This window comes from Pteropus medius, unplaced genomic scaffold (genome assembly GCF_902729225.1).
Source record: "Pteropus medius unplaced genomic scaffold, Ma_sr-lr_union100, whole genome shotgun sequence".
Taxonomy (NCBI): Eukaryota; Metazoa; Chordata; class Mammalia; order Chiroptera; family Pteropodidae; genus Pteropus; species Pteropus medius.
Window position 1 is genome coordinate 22,777,284 of NW_024352787.1, and position 24,788 is coordinate 22,802,071.

Consider the following 24,788-nt stretch of genomic DNA (forward strand, 5'->3'; position numbering starts at 1 on the left):
AGGAGAAAAAAGAAAGCCGGGCGTTAAAAATAAATTGTGTTCACAGTGGAGTGTTCTCACTGAATTAAAACCAAGCTCAAACTCCCTTTACCTAAGGATCCAATTAAAATGTGGGAATGATGTGTCCCTCATATCTGCATTTGAATATATGACAAACCTATAATTAACTGAGTTTTTAAAAATGCAACCCAAGGAGATCTCAGACCCAAATCCTGTCTCTTGGGCTATTTACTAAATCCTCTATTAGCAATCAGACAAAGGCCATTGTCCCAAAGGCGGTAATTTGGTTTTCAGTGTGATCTGAATTTGCAAGCCTATGTGAATTGAGAACCAGAATAAGTCTGATATTTATCCAAAGGGGAAAAAGAAGTGCTGATGCCAGAAAAGAATGACAACTGGAATAGTTGAAGAGGTCAGCAAAAACTCGACATTAAGAAGGTTTTATGCTTCTGACAATTATTCCTTTTCTGTCAAAAAGGTGTGGTGTCTTTTCCTAACAATTCTCACCACCTTATTTCAAACTTACTCTCCAGGTGAGAAGAATGGTCTCAAAAAACTAACAGAAATTATGAAAAATGAACAATGTACTGATGAAAGAAAAAAGCAGTAAGGTTCGCATTTCTCCAAAGCAAAATACCAAAAGAAAGTGAAGAGACTCTATCACTTCACGCTTCCAACTAATTTTAGGGTTCAAGGGAGGAGGAGTGACATTTCACTCCCTCCTTATAAATCTCATTCGTGATTATGAATGACAAAAGAACATGACTAGGGCCTCACCTCAGGCTCCACGTGGGGGTCCTGGGGCAGAAGTGGTATTGCTTTTAGTTGACAGAAGCAAGCTTCCTCACTCACTCTCTGGGAAGGAACACTTGTGGCCAAAACATGCTTTAAGTGCCTGACCCATGGGTGCAGTTTCCCCCTACAGTGGAGGGTCTACTGGACTGGGCATCAGCAGTTCTTCTTCCCCTTGGCCGCTGAGCGTGGACACACTGTGACTCTAGTCTATAGGCTATCTATGAGGAGGCTCTCCATGGCTGTGCTGAGTCTAAGGGTCAATTATTTAGCACAGAAAGTACCCCTGCATCCATCCCCATCATGGTGGCTGAGAGACTGTTGTGGGTAGAGATGCAACTCAGGTGACCAGTGCTCTCATTTTTAAAGGGGCATGTCCTCTTCTTTCCCATAGAAAATTGAAGTTTTTTACTTCCTGAACTTCAACTACCCATCACAAAAGTTCAAGAATAACACATCCTCTTTGAATTAATGGAGAAGGATGATTAAGCCAAACTGCCTTTGGCTGGTTCTTGAACTAGAAAGCAGATTCCCTCAGGAAAGGAGAATGATGGCGTGGTAGTGGATGTCAGAGAGAATAAGAAAAGGAAAAGGCCAGAGCGACTCAGTAGGAGAAGAACTCAAAGTGTTCACAGAAAGTCTCCGGTGACTGTAGGGAAAGCAGTTCCAGAAGAGTCATCCAGGGAAAACAGATGGAGCAAACTGAGGGGAAGTGTGGTACGTGGGACCACTTTTTATTTCTAGAGCCTGGATGAGAAAAGGAGGAGAGAAAACTGCAGTTAGGAGGAGAGGAGGCCGGCCCCTTTCTATGATGAAAAAAGGTGCCAACGAAAGGGAAAGTTTGAGGAAAAGGAGAGGACAAAAGAAATGATCAAGTTTCTGAGGAGATGGGAGGAAAAGGCACCTTGGATTTAGTTGACTTCAAGCTGAGCTTGAGCCACCACTGTGAACTGCCTACCTTAGGTTCTAGGAACAGGCCCAGATTCTAATAGGAGCTACATTCCCATCTGGTTGGGGCATAAGCTGGAGACCACCTGCCAGGCACATGTATGCAGGTCTTAACAATTTACACGGCGCTGCTGAATGGACCATCTTAGGGCCTCTGATCTCGTCCATCTGTGAGGTTGGCTGGACAGACACTTGCTCCATTTGACAGAGGCATGGTCTTGCCCATCAAAGCACCACATTCAGAACTGAAATCTAGGCTTTTGACCACAAGCTCCTGCTGCTTTGTGCTGCACCTGCCTTTGTCAGAGGTGTGAGAGATGAGGGCGATGCCTCCTCCACCTGGAATCATCAGAGAAAACCTCACTGTTTGATCCTGCCAAGCCAAGTGCAGGCCATGCCTCTTCTCATGGCCTCATTCATTCTGAGTCCTTTGGAGAGAAAAGAAGCTAATGTAGAGTAAGGGAATAAGAAAGCAGACAACACTTTGCTGCTAATGACAGGAAAGGGAGCCGGCTGCTTTAATCTACTCCACGGGCTGTAAAAACTACACCTGAAACCGATGCCCTAGGTGACCTGTAAGGCTGGCCAGCAGATGGAGGGCTGGGAAAGTAATAGAGTGGCAGACCTTGGGACAAGGGGGCAGAGCAGGCTACCAGGTTAAAAGCCAGTCTGGATAAGGTCCCGACTGAATAATTATATCTAAAATTAAATATGACAAACAGCCTGTTAAGTTACACGAAACACTGGCAATAAGATGAACCTCTCACTCTCTCTCTCTCTTGATGCTTTGGCCTCGCCATCCCCCTACCCCCCTGCTGGCACTTCCTCTTTTAGGGCAACGTTCCTCTCTGCCAGAAACTACCACAGTGGTGCTAGAAGATTCTCATCAGTCTTGCTGGTGGTCCTGGCAGGAAACAGTTATCCATTTCTTCCTTAAGGAAAACAAGAATTGTGACATTGGAAATGACCCCAGGAATGATCTCTTGGCCTTCTCCAGAAGAAACATTTGGGTTGGTCCAACCTAATATGATCACAAGAAACTGGAGATTAAGGGACTTCTTTGTTTTGAAATATTAAATTTATTGGTGATGAGGCTAAATGATTTTATCATAAAATCATGAACTAAAAAGTCTAAAATAAAATTAGCTACTTGCAACTCGCAGTGAATGCCCAGAGAGGTTATACGACATGCTCCAGGTCTTAAAAGCGAGGGAGGTATCCCTGAAAGAAATCAGAGTTCTTGACTCAGTTTTATGATTTGTCTGAAATTATGTGTCCTAGAGCCAAACAGGGTAGAGAGGGTTACTAAAAACACCCAGACACAACCATTTGACCAGTGGCAGAGACAGAAGGCAATGATCTAAAATGCCTCTTCAAGCTCTATATCTTGACCGGTCCTCTCAGAAAGCAGAGACTGACTGCTCATGGAAAAACAGATGCTGATCTGACTCACACACCTATAGAACGAGACTGCTTCCCAGGGCTGGTTAATGCTAACCCCATAGTATTTTCACCTTTGATTTCCTTAATGTGGTTGCTCTGTTTCTTTGCTGTCTGATGAAGGTCAATTCCTATTTCTTCACTAATAAATGGTCTGCTTAATGCTTGGGGGAAGAAAAGACCAACAGAAAATCCTCATCGCCATCTATGAATAACTCTAAAGTCAATCATCTACTTTTGGTTTCTTCTTTGAACTTAAATATTTTTATCACACACAAATGTACCATCGTTAGCCTTCCCTGGCAGCATCTAGCCCTTTATGGAGTAATTGCCTCTCAGAAAAGATCAGCTTTTCTGAACATGCAGTATTTTGGGCTGCAGCTTTGAACTGCTGGGAATGCAATTGCTTTTTAATTGGAACCAACAACCAGTGCTGGCTCGGATTCAGAGCTGAGCCTCCTCACATCAAAAATGTCTGCTGGAGCCTGGAAATCACAGAGCGAGCGGGTGGCCAAGTCATCCGCCTTCAGGTTCTGACTCCCAGGGGAAGTTCTGTTTGTACCTGAGGACTCTGCTAGCTCAGAACACAGAAGTTCCCTTCTCTGACCAGGAAAGAAGGTACTTGCTATCCATGTGGACCACAAACAGAAACTGAGTGGCTCATGTGGAAAATGTTCACTTGCCCAGCTGATGTCTGTGAATGTGTGAATAAATCAGAAGCTCAGAGGAAAGGAAACAAAAGAATCACCAAGAAAATTTTTAGTGTTTTTCATCAACATGCCAGGGCAAAATATCCTATCGCTTTCCAAAGCAAAACAATTGCAGGAATGGGTTCTCTTGTCTTCCGTTACTGAGAGGAATAATCAGCATTCTGGAAACCCCTTGCTTCAGGTTCTCATTCTATCAAGCAATTATTTAGAATTTGCAGCTTATTAATATGACAGTATGTCTCATTGACACGGTACGCTAAAAAGCTTATGTTTAATCAGAATATCAGCACAATGGCTTGCTAAACACAATCTCTTCTCCATGCATTCCTTTGATTTAACTAATTTTAACTGAGCACATGAAGGGCATGAGCTGAAGGCCAGTTGTCCACACTGAAATGCCAGCAGAGCAATTATGCACAATATACAGTGACTAATCGTAAGTGTCTAAAGGGCTATTTCCATATGCAGGCATTCAGATGGGGCATGAGTTGTGCCAGATTAAGCTGCTCGGCAATGTGGGATGAAAACCAACATAGGGAAAAATCCAAATAATTCAGTAAAATTCTCTCTTCTTTCATTTACATGAACTCAGGTCTGACTTTGAATTCCTTTACTCTTAATCTAAGATTACAAACAGTAAACAAAGTCTTCTACATTGGGGGGACATTATATTTGAACTCATAGACATTAATTCCAGCTGGGTAAATTTCCAAGAACAAAGAAACCTACATTGGTCTGAATAATACCAATTGCTTCAACCACCAGTGCTTTAGAGATAGGAGATAGGGCCAACTCACACCCAAATTGTGGCTAGGTGGTGGATATGTAACCTGTCCTAACTTTCCTGTGCTTCATTGGGGACTGTCCCCTCCAGCTAAGATGGTTCCTCCACTGTCCTCACACACCCTCCCTCTCTCTGCTTTGGGTAACATTCCTCCAGCCAGCAGTTCCAGGCCATGAGCTCCTTCATTGTTCCAAGGCTTTCCCTTCTGCAAAGTCAGCAATACATCAGAGCATCCTGGGCTATTCCATCCCATGACCCTCCTCTTCCTCTGAATTCTTTTAGCACTTTCATGGCACTGGTTGATATATAGCTTTTACTTTTCCTAAGGGTTTAATATATTACTGCCAATAAGCAAGTAAAGACTTTTTGAGTACCTATGACTGCTCTAGGCCTGACAAGGATATTCTGTCATCTAGCAAATATTTCACTTGTATTTCTGTGCTAAAAGCATTGTACTGGGGCACAGTGAGAATGAAGAGGGGCAAAGAGGTTCATGAAAGTAGTAGGACATGGGAAAGAAGCTTATAAGGTACTGGGAAGAAAGACAACAGATGTGTATTTGTCTACAGTTATGATAGTGTCACACCAACAATGAGCATGGGGTGCAGGGGAGAGTACTGGACTGGAATGAATGACTTCTTGTAAGCACAACTCACCTGGCACTTGAGCTAGAACTTGAAATCAAATACATTGGGCTGGGGTCCTTTGCAGAAGGGGCCTTAAGCATTCGCTAACAGAGGACAGATGTCAATCTGACAGCAGTAGGGACACAGTAAATGTTTCTCATGAGGGGAATAGCAGGCCCCTGATTTAGAAAGAGGAGACTGCTGAAAAATCCCATGGGAGCAGAAATAAGGGTCTAAATGAGGGTAGGCAATGGGCACAATCTTAGGATGCTCAGAGGGAACTTCTGTGTGAATTGGATGTGGAGCAAAATAAAGAGTTGGGGACACAGGTTCAGAGGCTGTGTGGCCACCAGCCTCGGGAACTTCTGACTGAGACTGAATATTTCTGATTCCCCCACCGCCTCATGTAATTGTAATGACTGCAGTGAAAGCTGTTAATTTACCTTTGAGAGTTACTTTGGCAATATTCCTTGCGTTCTGATAATGCTGATTTCAATTGTATTATTTCTTAGTAGCTCGTTAGGATTTTCTTCCTGTTCTTTGTCCAACAATGCTGTATTTAGGAGCATTTTTAAGTGTCCAAGACTTCTTTCCTCCAGGGGTCTTTTCATTTAATTCCATATTATTAATTTTTGGTTTTATTACATTTTGATCAGAAAATAAGATCTGTAAAATTTCTGCTTTTTAAAATCTATGAAAATTTTGCAATTTTTGTGTCTGATCCATGGACATTTGAAAAGAAGTTATCCTCTCCTTCTGGAAGGCATTCAAGTTCTAAAAATATATACCTTTACTAATTATGTGTGTTAATTCATTCATCATACAATTGAATAAATGTTTGTTAAATATGATTAAGTCAAATTAACTGCATCTTTCATATCCACAATATAATTTCTAATTTTTTCTCAGTGTGACATATGTTAAGAATGGTGGACTAGCAATTCCTCCTTTCTTGTGGCAATTCTGATTCATCTGATGTTTTATACCTGGATCCTTCTTCATCTCCACAGTAGTTGTTCTTTTCCCTCTTCTTCAAGTTCTCACTATTCACAAGGGACATCTGTAACCCCAGTCATCCTATTTCAGGCCTGCTGGGACCTGACCACACCTCAAATGCTCACTCATTCTGAATCCATAATCTCCACAGCCAAGCCCAGCCAAAAAACTCAGAATAAGTGAACCAATGCCAAATAAGTGGAATAAGGCACATCCTTCAATGTAGGCATCAAGGCTATAATGCAGGCTCTGGAGGAGAAGAGTTAGACAAGTGAACATCCTATGTTGGCTTTGATCAGGAAGAATAATGGATGTCCAAATGACTATATGTTTGGGTGAAAAAATGAGATAGTATTTGTTGTGGACCTGGGCAGAGAGGGAAGGAAACCAGGTGGTGTTCTGGTCCCCTTTGGTGGTTACTATAGAAGAACTATGAATGATATATATGACAGTCCTTGTAAACTTTATTATTTTAATACTGCTTATATCTGTGTAACTATTTTCCTTTCATTGTGTTTTTTACTAAGGTTATTGTGACAGTGATATTTGCTGCTCACTGAGATTTTTGACTGAGATTGAATATTCCCAATCAATCTCACTATCCATGTGCTTGCCCTGCTGTTAGATGAAGCCTTGTGAGTGGTGAGTGGAAATAACATGCGTCGCACCTAGGCCAAAGCATTTAAGAACAAAACTGGTACATGAGTCTCTAGTTTCTCTCTTCCCTGCTGTGACCTGGAATCCAGTTCCAGAAGGGGGCACTGTAAGATGACTATATGACTATGCACTCACACACACATTTTGGGGAACAAGAGAGGAATTTGTCATACATATTTCAGGGCAACAGAATTTTCCTAGAGAAACAGAACTACAGGAACTTTGTTATGCAAGTTGAAAGTAGATTGGTTCCCTGAACTAGCACTGGGAAAGAAACTAGCCTGGAGTGTCACCCAGCTCTCACTGAGCTTTATGTAATTGAGACATAACTTTTGTGTGTTAAGCATCTGAAAGTTCAGGTAAAGTTGTACCGTAGCATAGCTTATCCTATCCTGATACAGTTCTTCAGAAAATGTCAGTGTATCTCTCTGCGTGGACCACCAACAAGAAAGGAAGAGGGTCTGGTTCACATTTGGTCTGCTCTATTGAGAAATCACCAAAGGAAGAGTGAAAATCAAGAGGTAGGAGGTTCTTCTTTTCTTCTTTTTGTTCAAAGACTTTTACCTCTTTTCCTTGGGAACTTCTATTATTCATAAATTACATGTCTATGTTTTATTACCATGTGTCATCTTTTCTCACATTCTTTTGGAAATGTTTCTTGTTTATCTGTTTATCTTCTTCAGTGTGAATTTTATTTTTTATTGTAACAACAAAAAATAGTACATGTAGCATTGTAATTTCACTTTCTTATGTGCCACCCTGTTTACGATTAATAGATATAAAGCCTTCTCCTCTTGCTGATAATCTGTAATAATTGTTTCCTAACTTTTCCATGGGTTTCAGGTAAGACATAATGTAGGTACACCTTTAAGCTCTTATGACTTTATTGTTTTGTGTTACAAAATGTTTTCACAGGCTTTGGATATATTTTTTCCTGTTTGTTCATGGACATTCCTGAGCCCAATGAATTTATGATAAAACTTTTAGAGTTCTCAGGCAGTATTAGAAGCATTTTTAATGAGCTTCTCACTCTCTCACCATTTTGGATGACATTAAGTTGTATTTTAATAAGACAGCCAGTTGAGGAGAAAGCTCCATGGGAGCAAGCCATTTATTTCTGAAGACCAGAAATTTGTGTAGCTTTGCCTTCCTCCTACACTGCCCAGCTTTTTCAGATTAAACATACACTCTAGTAATACTGCTTGTGCCTTCTTGACTGTACCAGTCTGTCTTACCCTGTTGTGCAGACCTGTGATTCAAGAATGTGAAAATGAGATTCGTGTGTGTCTGTTTGTGTGCATGTGAGTGTGAAAGATAGTTAGCAGCGATGACTAAAGCTGACAGAAGTAAACTCAGCAAAACCAAATATACCCTAAGAAACATTCACTGATCATATGACCATATACATGCTGGAAGAGCAGTGGGTGGTGACGGTGGGTTTCAGGCCACTGAGAGATGAGACACTATGATCAGACCACCAGGATATCACGAGTAAGAACCTTTAGATCCTCTGTGAAAATAGAGATGTACTGTTACTGCCATGCAATAAGATCAGAAGCTAGAAAAGATCAATAAGAATAGAATATCCCTGATGTGGAAGGAGATAAGAGAAAGGACAATTTCACAAAAAGATCATGCTTAAAGATAAGAGCTGTGGAGTTTCCTTTACACTCTTCATATTCAGTACTGGCCATCTGAGCACTCCAGCCACAAACGATAACAGAGCTGGAATGGGCTGAGTGACATATGAAAGAGTGTGTACTATTAGTTGCAGTCCATTAACATTTAAATTTAGTAAGCTTCCTCCAATATGATTTATACTAACTCACCACCCTTGATCTTGGAAAGTTTCCCTTAGGCTGAATGAATTTCTCTTTCCTCTGCACATTCTGTCCTCTTCCCCTGGAACATCATTACTCCTGCCTGTCTTTTAAGGTGCAGTCAGAAGTGATTCTGGGACCCCCGGCCCTGGAATCCTCTTTGATACAAGATTATCCTGGCACATCTGTATGATTGTGCTCATCGTGCTTTATTATATCCGCCAATAAGATGATGTCTTTTGCTTTCTTGGGAACAGGACCCATGAATTCTCTATGTTTATTCTCTAAAACTCAGGGCTCTGATCGAAACCTAGTAGGCTCTCTATTCGCTCTGTAAATATTGAATAAATGAATGAATACACAGAATGTTGGCACAAAGGCGAGTCTTCCTTGAGTTTAAATACATCGTGTTGAAGAATGGGACAAGTCTGAGGGTGAGGAATGGGGACGGCTGTCTATGTATCCCTGAATCGGTTCTTCTCAGTGCAGCTTCCATGATTAGTCTTGAAGGGAATTCCCAAGAACATTTCTTTGTCTGTGGGAAAACAGGTAGGTTTATTCACTCTGTATCCACAGTGTGATGTGATCTTAGGCTTTAAGAAAAATTTCTAGAATAAGAAATAGGACATGTTCCTTGCCCCTCACCTGCTATTTGCTATATGTGAACATTTGGGTTCTTCCCTTGGCAACACGAGAGGAGAAGACCCTGGGCAGCAGGAGACTTGAAGCATGAGATTAGAGGAACCAGGGAGGAACTAGGTATGTTTATCTTTCAGAAGGGAGAACTGGGATGGAGGTAGGGGTAGGATGGGATAGGGCCCACCACTGGGGTCAATTACCTGAAGAAATTTCATGCAGAAGAGGAATTGAACTTGCACTATAGAACTTCAATGGGTAGAACCAGTACCCTTGCATGAGAGCTACAGTGTAACAAATTATAAGGCAATATTGCATAGTAGTTCATTATGCCTCTGAGTTGCCTCTTATATTCAAAACCTGGCTCCTCCATTTGATAGCTTTGTGACTCAATTTCCTTGTCTATGCAATGATGTTAATAATAATAGCTCACTGGACAGTTCACAGAATTAAATAAGATGATGAGCACTTAGCACAGTACCTGGTTTATGGTCAGCACTATAAAATGCAAGCCACTAAAAACACTGCCTAGTTCCAGTGCTTTAAGTAGTCCAGTGGTAGGAAAGGTGTTAGGTGGTGAGTGTCTTGTTATCAGAAGGGTTGAAGCACAGGCTGGCTGACAACAGACACATGAACTTGGAGGTCCCACTTGACAGAACTCTACAGTGAATCTGGGAGCCTGAAAGTGACCTAGTGGGCATCTCCCCTGCCTCATGGTTACAGGTACTCTGGACTCCTCAATAGCTGCAGAGAGAGAGAGAGGCAGGAGTGATACCTAATCTGTGTGCAAAAGCACCTTGGAGAAACCAACATGTAAAGCCAGTTATAATTCCATTCCTAATTTGAAATGCTCCAATTACTTTACATTAGAGCAACTTTTTCATAGTTGAAACATCAAAGATACAGTTTTTACTGCCTTCCCAGGTCACTACTGGTGAGCAACAGAGAGTCGATCTGTTTTGGAGTGCATGCTGGGGGCTGGGAGCTGCCTCTCAAGCTATGGGCCCTTTGGACTGGAACCTAAAATACTTCCTTAGCACATATTGAGGGAAAAAAATAGCTAAAATTTTTAGTCTGAGAAGAGAGCAATATTTGCCAAAAACAAATGGCATGAAATAAGTGTTATTTCTCTTTGAGATATACGACTTAGGTGGAAAATTCTTTATGCATTTTTTTTTTAAATTAGGGATACTCACAAAATTCCTTCCCTAAAAGATCATGTGCTTGGGATAAGAAATAACTCCGTTGAGATAGGCCCCAGAGGGAAGTCAAGTGGCATACTGACTTGTTTAGTCAGTGTGAAAGGGTATGGCATGGGGCTTGCATGGGTCAGTTGGAAAGAATCTATTTGCAGCTGCCCAGTTACGCCTGCTCTGGTCTCACTCTGTAGCCATTGGGGGAGGAAAGAGATTGAAATTAACCTGGAGAAGGTTAGTTTAAGGATCTCACTGAACTCTGAGCTTGATTTATTCCATGCTTGTCAGATTCTGGGCTTGCTAGCTCCCTCTAGTCTAACTTTTATCCCTATTATCTTGTCTTCTGCTGCTCCCTGTTATCTTACAGGTTCCCTGCTCTCCAGTGATCCATGACCCCACATTACACACCAAGGTGCAAACCCCTCTAACTGGCTCTTTACGTCACACTCATCTAGCAAGGTACAGGGCATGACCTCTGGACAGTGACTGTTCATTGTGGCTCTGCCAACTTCTTAACCTGTGTGTGCCTCGGCTGCAAAGTGAGAAATACATAAGAGCATCTGCATCATAACATTACTGTATGCACTAAAACCACCCGGCCCAGCGCCTGGCCCATGATCACTGGTTATTGTTAGTTATCATGATTAGTCCCTGGTACCTGCACTTTCCCACTGTTGGAAGCCCTCTGCTTCTCCGTTTCAGTTTCCAGGTTCTTATTCTATAGCCTTCCAGAAAAACTGGCTCTCCCTTGGTCTAAATAAGTCTTTCTCAACTTGTTTTTTATCATTCCCCCTAAGAAGACATTTGTTTTCTAATTGACTTCTTCCTCTATGAAATATTAATACCATGGATATACTGTATATCTGTTTATGTACTGTGGCCCTTTGGAGGGATAGCAACCATTGCAATACCCAAGATTTTTAACCCCTCCAAGAACCAGTGTTTTTACCCCTATAGGGGCATGTTGCCCCCTCGAGAAGGTGTGGTCTCAATCGGTTGTTCTTCACCGAAGGTGGCCTTGTTCCCTCCCCTCCCCCAAGGGGATTTGGTAATTTCTGAAGATAATTTTGGTTGCCACAGCTTGGTGGGGTGGGGACACTACTGGCATCTAGTGGGTAGAGGCCAGTGATGCTGCTAGACATCCTATAACACACAGGATACCCCTTCCCCCCACGATAGGACATTACCAGCCCAAAATGTCAAGAGTATCCAGGTGAGAAATTCCTCTTGAAGGGTTTACACTAGGAGCCTTTGAGGGGCCTCAACTCAGGCAGAAGAACTAACATAGTTATAAATTTCAGCTGGCCTTAGGCTGGACTTCAGAGCTGCTCTCACAGAGGACGGGCCTTTCTTAAGACTGCACAGAGAGATGCAGTGACAGAGCAAGACTTAACTTAGGGCTCCTTGAGGCACTAGCTAAGACCATATTTTCACAACCAATAAGGCTCCCAGGCCCTGGTGTGTCCCAAATTCTGGTCACCCCTGCTATACCCTCATCCCCCAGAGACTCACAGAGTATGACTGTCAGAGGGTGGCACTGATCTTTTAAATAAAAGAGAACAAAAGCCCTAAAAGCATTTGGTCACGGCTTTCCCAGTGCAATTGGACTAGCCTTTCTCCACTCAGACCTGCCTCTCACCCAAGTCTACTGTGGAATCATGCGGTTCTCCTTTCAGTGACTTCTCATTTATGTTGGGATAAAGGCCCCAATGAACATGGTGGCCTACGAGGTCCTGCAAGGTCTGGCCCCTCCCTGCCTTTCCAATCTTTTCACTCTCAGCCTGCACCTTCATCATTCTGCTCAGCCATATATCGTTCTTTCTCAGGCCCTAGAACCCAACAAATCCATTTGTCTCCAGAGCTCAAGGAACCATCTGTCTTGTTCTCTGTCTGGAACACTCTTGGCTGTTCTCTGATGCCTCCTTCCCCTTTTAGGTCGTGCTTCAATATTAAAGAGATCTTCCCTGATCACAAGGTCCCCAGTCCACCCCTCAACTCTCCGTTCTTTCTCAGAGCACTCAGTACTCTTCCTTCACATCCGTTATCCCAGTGCATCCATTTGTGTGTGCTGAGTTACTTAAAGCCCGACCCCCGAGCTGGACTGCCAATTCTATGATGTCGGAATACCCCAAGCCTTGAGGAGTGCCAGTACACAGTCGATGCTTGATATTGATTGAAATCTAGACATTTCCATAGAATTCTTTTCATCTCTAATTCTATGTTAAAATATTTCTAGAAAATTGGTTGATATATCTCAATTCTATAGATTTATTTCCTAGGTCTATCTTAAATCTACTAAATTAAAAATAAAATAAAAAGGCTCTAAACAAACCCCAAAGTCAAACTGGAAATATAAAATTAGTGTCAAATGCAGATTAGAAAAATAGAGACAGCTGCTGTAGTCACCTGTGTGAACTCAGTGCCTCTGTGATGTGAGTGTTAGCCTTATCCCTGCTGACCCATAAAGCCAGCTGTTGGCCACAGAATGCTAAGGACACACTTTGCTGCTTCTGAGGGAGTCAGCCAATATAACCAGAGAGACAATTTTCTTCTATAATGTGGGTTGTTCCTGCCTTCTGAATTAGAAAACAATGTCTCCACTCAGAGTAAGAGATGAAGGCGTGGTGCAGTTGTGGTAGAGTGTGGTGATCATGAGAAGAGATAAACGCCCAGATGAGGAAGACAAGAACTTAGAGGGCACAGAGAGTGCCTGGGAGCAGAAGGCCCACAGGCCCCACCTTGCCAAGCCAGGCGGTCATGTGGCACTGGCTGTAGGGGAACTCTGAGATGGAGCCAATCCCCACTACTTCCGCCCAGATACCGCTTTCAGTCTCCAGGGTCCCCAACACTTCTCGTCCCTGCACTATACAGCACTAATCACATCTGGCCTTGCACTACAGTCAACTGTATGTCTGTCATCTGTCCTCCATTGCTGTAACCCCTCTAAGCCTGTAAACTTTCCTGGCTGCTGACACTTTCTTGTACCCAAAACTCAGAAAATGTTTATTAAACTGAATTTAATTCTTTCTCAGGGAGGAGACCAGACCAAGGCTGCAAGGACCACATGTGGCAGCATGGATAGCTCATAAAGGAGACAGCAGAGTAGAAAAGGGAAGTGAGAAAGGACAGACTGCCCCGGCCCCCTGCCCTTGATGGGGGCATCTAATCCCCTCAGCTAGTGTTCTTCAATGTGCAGATTGTATTTTCCAAAAATTGCTGCAATGATCTCTCCCATTCCATATGTACTGTGACTCTGATATTCTGCCCATTAAGAAGTGGGGTCTGTGTCTCTCCTCTTGAACTCAAGGTTCCACTTGAATTGTGACTACAGTAGTCTCCCCTTATTCACAGTTTCACTGTCTATGGTTTCAGTTACCCATAGTCAACTGCAAACCAAAAATATTAAATGGAAAATTCCATAAATAAACAATTCATAAGTATTAAGTTGTGTGCTTTTCTGACAACACGATAAAATCTTATGACCTCCATTCCATCCTGCCTGGGATGTGAATCATCTCTTTGTCCAGCTTCTCCACACTGTAGATGCTCTGCACCCATTAGTCACTTAGTAGCTGTCTTGTCAGTTAGTAGCCATCTTGGTTATCAGATCAACTGTCACAGTGTCACAGTGCTTGAGTTCAAGGAACTCTTATTTTATTTAATAATGGCCCCAAAGCACCAGAGCAGTATACTGGCAATTCCAATATGCCAAAAAAAGGAGCTGTAAAGTGCTTCCTTTAAGTGAAAGGTGAAAGTTTTCAACTTAATAAGAAAAAAAAAATCTTATGCTGAGGTTGCTAAGGTCCACAGTAAGAACGAATCTTCTATCAGTGAAATTGTGAAGAAAAAATAAATCTGTGCTAGTTTTGCTGTCACACCTCAAACTGCAAAAGTTACAGCCACAGTGCATGGTAAGTGCTTAGTTAAGATTAAATATGTGGGTGGAATACATGAACATGAACATAAAACATGTTCTGATTGACAGCAATGTGTTGTGCCTGAAAGCATTGAGGTTATATGAAGACTTCCGCAAGAGATCCCCAAAACCAATGACCCCACAAGTGAGGTTGGGTTACAGATCAGGAATAGGTTTAAACCAAAATATATCAAAATTACTGGAGGGGCTATGTCTGTTGATGAAGAAGCTGCTGCCACAGTTTCGGCAAAATTGAAGTTGATTAGGGTTTGGTACCATCCATGGTTTTAGGTATGCACTAGGGGTCCTGGAACCCCCATGGATCGGGGCTACTGCTCTACAGTAGATGTCACTATGTGACTTCGGTAGCAAGGGCATAAAAGATGATCAACTCCTGTCTGTTTTTTTTGAGATGCTTAGTCTTGGAACCCAGCCACCCAACAGACTACCAGGAGAGGCCACATGATGGTGTTTTACCTGAGAACCTACCTAAAGTTCCAGGTGACAGCCAGCGAAAGCTATCAGACATGTGAGCGAACATGCCAGATGATTCCAGTGCTTATCCTTTAAGTGTTCCCAGATGAGGACTCAGACATTGTGGAACAGAGACAAACTATCCTTCTGTATTAATTCCCTAGGGCTGCTTTAACAGAGCTCAAACTGGGTGGTTGCAAACAACAGCTATCTACTGTCTCACAGTTCCAAAGGCTAGAAGTCCAAGGTGTTAGCAGAGCCATGCTCTCTGTAAAATTTGTAGGGGAGAATCCTTCTTTGCCACTTCAGCAACTGGTGTCACCAGCAATTCTTAGTATTCCTTGGCTTGCAGCTATATCACTGCAATTTCTGCATCTGGTGTTGCAAGGTATTATCACTTTGTGTGCCTCCCTTCTTCTTATCAGAACACCATACTGGATTAGAATCGTACTGGATTAGGTCTGGCCCGAATATCTTCATCTTAACTTGATTACATCAGTAAGACACCCTATTTCCAAATAAGATCACATTCACAGGCATAGGAAATTAAGACTTCTACATATCTTTTGGGGGAACACAATTCATCTCATAACACACTATGCCCTTCCTGCATTCCTGACACACAGGAAAGATAATAAAATGATTGTTGTTATGTTAAGCCATTCGTTTTGGGGCAATTTATTATGCAGCTAGAACTGGAACATCAACCAACTCCCTCCCTCAAGCCCACCTAACTCTTTTGTCATCTGGTTCTCAAATGCCTCTCCCTTTTCTGCCTAAATGTGGACCTCTTCCTATCTTAGCTTTACTACAATCTGCCATGGCTCTCAGTTCTTTAAGTAGCCTGAACATCTTCAGAGCACGCCCCCATTCCACAGAGCAAGCCCCAAACCCGTCCCAGTGCTCTCAGACTCAGGCGTACCACCCCAACTTGTCCCAGACGCCTGGCATGGTCTGGGCTAATTTTCCCCCGATAACTTTCCAAAAGAGAGCTCCAAATTTCCTATAACCATTCTAAGTCCAAAGAATTGGCTGATTATCTGATAAACAAAAAAGGAGAACTTGATGTGAGCATAAATGGAGGCAAAAACATAAAAAGAAAATAATAGCTTTTTGTTGTAATTGCATCAATAGAATGGCCTTCTGTGATTCCCTGCATGGTTGTTCTTGTAGGAGGAATAGAATTTGAACATATCTCCAAAAAGTTAAAAAGAGTATAAAATGCAAGTTTTGAAAATATGTGAAGCTTTAATTCTTACCATTTCTGTCACATAGAGGAAACACAGAGTTGTAGTTCTAAGCTTGGGTACTTTAAAATTTATAAAGTGTCCAAATGCACAATATATTTTCCTTTTAGATTTTCAAAAGGGAAGGAAATTAATTACAAAATAGTCAAAATGGGTGCTATTTCATGCTCTGTGAAGCAGACAGTGGCTACACGTGGCTGTAACTGGAAGAAGGGCCTATACATGGCATTTTGCACATGTATGGATAATGGCTTCAAAGGTGAAGCTCACGACTGACAAATCCATCCACCACATTTCTACTTAGATTTCTTTTCCCCAAACTAACTGGTTTAAATAAGTGCTTCCACAAAAATCAAGGCCATTAGCGTAAACAAAGATTTTTTTCTTGCTAAGCTAGGTTGGTATGTAATACTTAGGAAATGACCTTCAAGGACAAATAGTTCCAATTAGGTAGAGTCCCCAGCACATACCTTCCAGATTCAGAATGTGACAGAAATGTCAGAGATACTTTCGTGCTTGAATCCAGATTCCTCAATTGGGACCGCAGCCAAGTGATAGGTTGCCCTATTCTGAGGGCTTTTAAATGCAGTCAGCTCACCTAAGCCTCATGTTGCAGAACAGGTGAGAAAGCCAGCCCAGGGTACCAGACCCTGCCTGTCCCAGGTATTGCAGCAGAGTTTCTCTTCTCATTGTTTTCCTGGTGCATCATTTCTCCTTCTGGCCTTCTTGGCTCTCCAACTTTCTGGCTACCTACTCTAGTCCTGATTCCTGTTCATACCCTCTACCTTCTCGTTTTAGTGACTATTCAGGCTCTCTTCCCACCTGGAAATATCCAGATTTCTGGACCCAAAAAGCCTTGGTCCCACAGGACCCCTAGACAGCTGACAAAAGGACATCTCCCATTTTGGCACCTTACCAAAGGAAGAGGGAATAAAACACTGACATTTCCCAGACAAGCTTTTCTTCAAGAAGCCAAATAATAGGATACCAAGAGGGGTAACCTAGACCTGCCCAATGGGTTATCCACAGGACAGAAAATATCTAAGAAGCCTTGACTACTTTCCTGTTGAAGCCCTGAAAATTTTGTGGTGGCTGTTCCTGAAGGCTGAGTACATCACAGTGTCCATGGTCTGTTTGCAGATATCCACCCAACTACCGAATCCAGGGCTAAACAGAGTAGCTCAAGAAACAGGCTGTTTGTTCTTTGTGGTATGGTATTCAACAGGCCTACATGGTACAGGGAACAAAACAGTTATGCCCTAAGTAGAAAAGAAACAGGCTGATTCCCACTCTCTTCCTGTGGAAATAGTGGAAAGTGGCAACAAACACCAGGCCAGGATGCCACCTTTCAGTCCCCTACCCCAGAAATAGAGCTATAAATCATCCATATCACTAAAGTCTCAACTGGAGAGGATGGTGTAAATTCAGGTTCATATTTACAGAGAATCAAATTATTGCTTTATTCCTAGGGAGATGAATGAAAGTGATAGACTTTTTGAAGATGTAAAAATAGATGGATGCTTTCTATAAAATAATTCACAAATGCCTACAGTAATTTACAAGAGATCTGGGAGCAGGCAAGAGAAATTCCAGATAGAATGCCACACTATTTTCCAGTGATAAAGTAAATAGTTTGGCTATTATGATAATACATTTCAGCACAGCAAATATATCTCCCCTTAATAGAAACACATTAGACAACATTTATAAAAATATCAACATTGCTGTTCTATTTCTTGAATTATAAGTTAGACATAAATATAACACAATTTATGGATGAGGAAATCCAATTTCATGCTGTTTCAAACACATTTTTGTTTATTACATAACTATAATTCTCTATATATGAGATAGTGTACTACACGAAATAGATGTATGGGCATGGTATCTATCAGTGTCTATATAGGAGTTATCAAGATTATATCTATTACAAATGGAATTATATTAGGATTTGTATTAATACAAGCAACATCCTGACCACCAACTACGTGATGACATCACTGCATAATCTGTAGTGTTGTCCTAGCTATCCTGAGGGTGGACAAATGAGATGCTCTGGATGAATAAATACTTCAAGCGATAGAGGAGTAAAGCCACAGAGAGCTATAGAGTCAGATAGATTTGGGTTGAGTTCTGGCTCTTCTACACATTAGCTGCAAGATCTTGGCAAATTCCTTGGTTTCTGTCAATTCTAATACTGTCACTTGTAAAATGGGATCAGTAATGACTAATTCTCATGAAGACTGAATAACATAATGTTTAGAAAGTACCTAGCACACTGTCTGGCACAATATTGATGCCAATTAAAATTATATTATTTTTAAGTACTTCTCTCTCTTGTTTAAATAATGACATTTGTGGAAAACTCATTCTCAAACCTAGTACCTACTTGCTTATCTTCTTAAGAACCATCCAGAGACCAAATACAGACTAACTCTGGTGCAAAAAAAGTACTATAAAATAAAGAACACACAGAAGGTCTGCAGGCTCTTCACACTGCTGTTTTTCTTCTCTTCTTCCTGGTGTTCCTTCTGCTCTCTACTCCCTCTACTCACTGATGGCAGTGTAGGTTTTTCTTGACACTCCCTTTCCAATTTCAGAGTTCTGAGGTCCCCGTCTTTACTCCTACATGGACTATGTCTCCTCTCTGGCTTTGGTATGCAAGGATTTAATTTAGCTTTGATAATCAATAAGACACTTTGGCAGGGAGTGAGGAGTGTAGCGAGTGTTTTTCTTATGTCTGGTAATTCTTGGATTTTTTCCCTAATGCTCTAGCAAGAATAATAATTATAGAGCCCCCGGCTAATCAGATACATAAGCTTAGCCACAGTGAAGATGGGCTGGGACAGATTTACACACAAAACAAAAGCAATAGCCAAGACTTGCAGCTTCTCTGGCAGTATGGGTTGTTGGATACCACAGAACCAAAAGCCTAAGAGGGTTCTTGGTAGAAATCAATCTGCAAACAGTGTTTGGTACACATTGCTATGACTACACAGCACAGTCAAAATTTTGCACAGATGATCATAGCAGCTTTATTCATGACTACCAAAACTTGGAAGTAACCAAGATGTCCTTCAGTGGGTAAATGAATAAGTAAACTATGGTACATCCAGACAATATTATTCAGCACTAAAAAAAATGAGCTATCAAGTCATGAAAATACATGGAGGAAACCAAAATACGTATTACTAAGTGAAAGAAGCCAATCAGAAGAGGCTACATACTGTATAATCCAACTATATAACATTCTGAAAAAGGCAAAACAATACACAGTAAAAAAAATCAGTGGTTGTCAGGGACTGGGGTTAGGAAGATGAATAGATAGAGCACAGAGGAGTTTTAAGGTAGAGAAATTTATGATATTCTGTATGGTACTATAATGATGGATACACGTTCTTTCATATTTGTCCAAACTCATAGAATGTACACAGACACTGAACCATAATATAAATTAGAGACTTTGAGTTATTATGATGTGTCAATGTAGGTCCATCTATTATAACAAATGTACCACTCTGGGCAGGGATGTTGATAACGGGGGAGGCTGTCCATGTGTGGGGGCAGAGAGTATATGAAAAATCTCCGTACTTTTCTCTCAATTTGCTGTGAGCCTAAAATTGCTCTAAAAATTAAATCTTAAAAAAACCCAAAACTTTAAGTTAAATAAGTTTAGTCAACTGACTTGTAACCTCAGTAAAACAGAAAAAAAAAAAACTTTATTGTTCATTTCCACATAACTCTATAGTAAGGAGGCAGTAGAACCACACTGAGAAAAATTATTTCAAATACCTTTAAAACATAGAATGTTGACTACACATCTCTAGTGGGATACATCCTAAGGGCAAAACACACCACAAAGAAATACTTAATTCAATTCAGTCAACTTGTTAGTTGGTATTTTTATTTAGAAGCTATTATTTATATATTGTAAGTTAAGGAAATAAGAAATTATATCAATAAGAATCAGATTTATTATTATGCCAATATGAATAGTGAAAGGTAAGTATAAAATCAAAGAAGTGAAATAATTTGAACTGGAAATGTTAGTAGGAAGTAATGATTTACATTTTTCTTTCTAAAAAAGTCAGTATTGTCCAGCTTTGCTCCTTAAAAAAGCTTAGACACAATGATAACCCAGTAGCAATGAGAACTCTCACTGACAAGACTTTGGACTCTAAATACCATCTCCCATTATAAGGAATCAGAGCTCCTTAGAGAAATGGCTGATTCCAGGTCTGGGACTTGAAATATACAAGACAAGACTGGAACCACTTGTGCCAGAAGGTAAGAAGCTTTGAAAAGTGGCTATTCATGTCATTGTCATTTTTTACTCTTGATTTTTAGAATCTGTTACATATAATAAGAATAAAATTCTTTTGTCAAACAGAGGCACTGTGAATATCTTCCTCAGTGTGTGGCTTGCCTATACATTTATTAAATGGTATGTTTTAAATTTTGATTAAGTCCAATTTACCACTTTAAAAAAATCATTAGTGTTCTTTGTATCTAGTCCAAAAAAGTATTGCCTACTTCAAGATATTATTCTGTGTCTTGTTTTTAGGGCCTTTATGAATCATATACCTAAATGAAAAAGTTAGAACCATAAAGCTTCTATAAGAAAACATAGAAGAGAATAGACAAGCCACAGATTGGAGAAAACTATTCACAGTACATATATTGGAGAGTCAATCATATCCAGAACACATAATAAATCCCAAAAATGAACAATAAAATAAAACAACACAATGTTTAAAAACAGGCAAAAGATGTACAAATTATCCATAAGCACAAAAAAGGGTGCTCAATGTCATCACCTATCAAAGGAATGTAAATTAAAACTATACTGAAGAACCACTTAAAACCTACTAGATTCACTGAAATAAATACTGGCTGTACCAAATACTGGCAAAGATGTAGAACTCCTGGAACTCTTGTATAGCACTGGTAGGAGTGGAAAATTGTACAAACACTTAAGACACCTGTTTGACAGTTTCTTAAAAAATTAAACATATATCTCCCCTATATTCTGGCTATTCAATTCCTAGATGTTTATCCAAGCGAAATCAAAACCTATGCCCCCCAAAAACTTAAGCATGAATGTCCATAATAGTTCTAAATTGGAAACAACCCAACTATCTTTCTGCAGGAAAATGAATAAACAAATTACTGTATCTTCACACAATGGAGTACTTCTCATCAACGAAGAAGAATGAATCGCTGATACAGACAACAACATGAAGGAATCTCAAAAACATTATTTTAGTTGAAAGAAGAGAGTATACAAGGTATGATTCCATTTATGTGAAGATCTAGAACGTACACAACTAATATATGATGATAAAAATCAGAAAATGGTTGCCTAGAGGAGGCAGTGTGGGGAAATAGAGAGAACTGATAAGGAGTAAAGGCAGAGTTTCTAAGGCAAAGGAAATGTTCAATATCACATTCTGGGAGGTGATTATACGGGTGTATATAACAGTGAAACCCATTAGACTACGGACTGAAAACCTGTACATTTTATTGTCTTAAATAAGATCTCAATAAAAACACATATAGAATGGGCAAAAGATGAACAATGACTGTAATAGATTTAGACATATAAAACTTAGAGTTCATAATATTATTAGAAAAAAAAAACCTCATCGGTCACCTTTAGAAGCTGCTATAGCACCAATTCATTATTCTAAAAATATTTAAATAAAAAGAAAGAATCAAACATTTATCTGGCCTTTCTTGAACTGTATTTCAGAATATCCAAATCATTAATGAGGGAAAGCTTTTTCTCAAAAGAAGAATTACAGCTTATAAATGCAGAATGAATGTAGAATTTTAAAATCGCCATTTCATAGGCCCTAATGAAATAACAGATCTAAGCAATAATCATTAGTGGCTGCTAAAACTATTAGTTGAAAAAGTTGATGGGGAATTTTATAATGGATGAAACATGCTGACAATATGTGGCCCCACTATTGAATCTAAGCATAACTAAAACTGAGACAACCAGATATTATGTATCTCATAATGTGATGTGATCTAATATGAAGTGATGTGAGGAGAGGAGAGGAGAAGAGAGGAGAGGAGAGGAGATGAGATGTGATGTGACATGATATAATGCACTAGGAAATTTATAGCACCACCTAAAGTATTCTTACCAGGAAAGAAAGAAGAAAGTAGAGGAGGGAGGGATGGAAGAAGGAAGAAAACTAATCTAATCAACCTTCTAGATCTAATTATAGCTTAGGGAAAATGGAAGTTAGGGGAAGATGTTAAAAACATCAAGAGGAATCAATGCCAAATTCAGATTGTGCAAAATTTTACAGAACAAATGACTCAGTATCTTCAACAAATAAATGGCACAAGAATGAAAACGGTGAGGAGAAATGTTGTAGATTAAAATATACTTAAGTGACATATAAACCAAATGCAACGTGTAATCTTGTTTGGAACCTTATTTGAACAAATCAATTGTGTGTGTGTGTATGTGTGTATGTATGTATGTGTGTATGTGTGTATGTGTGTGTATATATATACACATATACAAAATTTTGAGAAATATTTTTGAGAAACATGAACTATGTATTGGATTTTACTAATTTTATATTGAGCCTATGTTTTAAAAAAGTCTTTATATATTAGCAATACCCTCTAAAGTTTTTATAGGTAAAATGACACGATGCCTAGGATTTGCTTTTAAAAGCCAAGGAGCAGCAGCTGAAAAACATATATGTTGTTTGTTGAAGCTGAATGATTAAGACATTTGGATTCATTAGACTGCTCTGTTTTTGTCTATGTTTAATTTCCCATAATTAAATGTTAAATTAAAATAAGAGAAATTCAATTCCATAATTAAATGTTAAAATAAGAGAAATTAACATAAAATGACTGAATTCATCATTCTCCAATTTTTTTTTTAGGGGAAAAATAGAAAAAAGTGAAATAATCTAAACCCCTCATCTACCCAGGGTGGAATTCCCTGCCTGTACAAATTTAGGATTAAAGAATTTTAGAAACTCTATGGAAGCCATTTTATTCTCCAACTGATATCACATTGCTGGCCGTCCCTTTGAGAAAGGTTTGTTTGGGGGAGGGGTGTGATTGTGCGTGTGTGTGTGTGCACGCACGTGTGTGTGTATGCATGTGTGTATTTTTTCAGCCTTCTACACATTTTTCTTGTTTAAGAGGTTAACAATACATTTCAGTAAAATGGCCCTGCTATCTAATGCCAGAAACTCTGTTTAAATTAACTTTCTCTGTTCTACAAGGCACTGTTCTGCACCATAGTATGCTGTGTAGCAGTGAAAGCTAGAAGAGCAAAGTGTTACTACAGATTTTCAAACTTTACAGGTAGGTGACTCGTCAGCTGTGGCTCTAGTAGGACCTCACCATCTTCCTTTGGGAGATGCCACAGAAGCAAACGGGCAAACACAGTAACATTGGATGAGCGCTAAGAAACTCACGTACTTGCATGAAATTGGAGTGTAGAGCAGACATGAAAGTTATAAACACCTTAAAAAAATAAGATCTTTTCCTAAAAATGTTTTATCAAAAAAAGATAGAGTACTGAATTTAAAACAAAACAAAACCAAAAAAAAAAAAACCCTCTATTTTCCTAACTCTTTAATTTTTCACGTGTAGCAATTATGGCAACTACCTGCTGTAAGCCACTGGCTCATATCATAAAAGGGTTTGCCATGTCTTAGCTCCTTTAAGTCAGCCCAAACCCTAAGCACCATGGTCCAGCAGATACCTGAGTGTAACGGTGAACACCCCACACTTGTCCTGGAATCCCTCTACCAATCCCTATTCTTGGTTGGACTCCATTCTACTATTGACATCTCACTGCCAGGTCACAGAGGACTGCTACTTCTCAAACCTGAAGTTTCTAAAATGGAACTTCTCCAGTCTCCACCCAGTACCTTCTTTTCTGAAAGTGTTCTCTAAGTAAATCCACCCAGGTGCTTGGAAACCTAGAGGTACCCTTCACACTCCCCTCTAATTCATTCCTCACATTCAGTCAGCCACCAGCTCCTGTTGGACATACCCCCTAAACGGCATTCATATCCATTCCCTGACCTCCGTGTCTCCTGTTTCTAAGTCCAACTTTGGGTATTTAAATGCACTCTTCTCAGCTGCCACAAACTCACTCTCTAGGTCACTTCTTATCAGTTTCCTTTCCAGCTGCTCCTTCCACCACTTACATGTTGCTTTTTTTTTTTTCCTTCTGGACTTATGCCTTATTCTTTCTTCTCTTTTTTCTTGGCAACCTCTTCCCTCTCATGACATCAAATATGATCTATGTACCATAGGTGGTCAAATCTATCTCAGGGCAAATCTTCTCTCTTTAGCTTAATCCCCACATAGCCAACTGCCTACTGGATGAACAGGAGTGTTTCAGAAACTGCAGACTCACCATATTTAAAACAGAAAATATCATCTTTCTGCCTTCTCCCAAACCTCCTCCAGAGGTGTCCCTTATTTCAGAGAACAGCCTCAGCATCTCTCAGTTGCTCAAGGTAGTAACTTGAGATCAGCCTTGATGCCAC

General features: G+C 40.3%; 1 protein-coding gene across 5 annotated transcripts in view; it reads right to left on the reverse strand.

Annotated features, from left to right (window-relative positions):
- Window positions 1-24,788, reverse strand: part of GALNT17 (polypeptide N-acetylgalactosaminyltransferase 17) — a 408,494-nt gene that overhangs the window by 70,539 nt on the left and 313,167 nt on the right. The gene's annotated exons all lie outside the window — the stretch shown is intronic.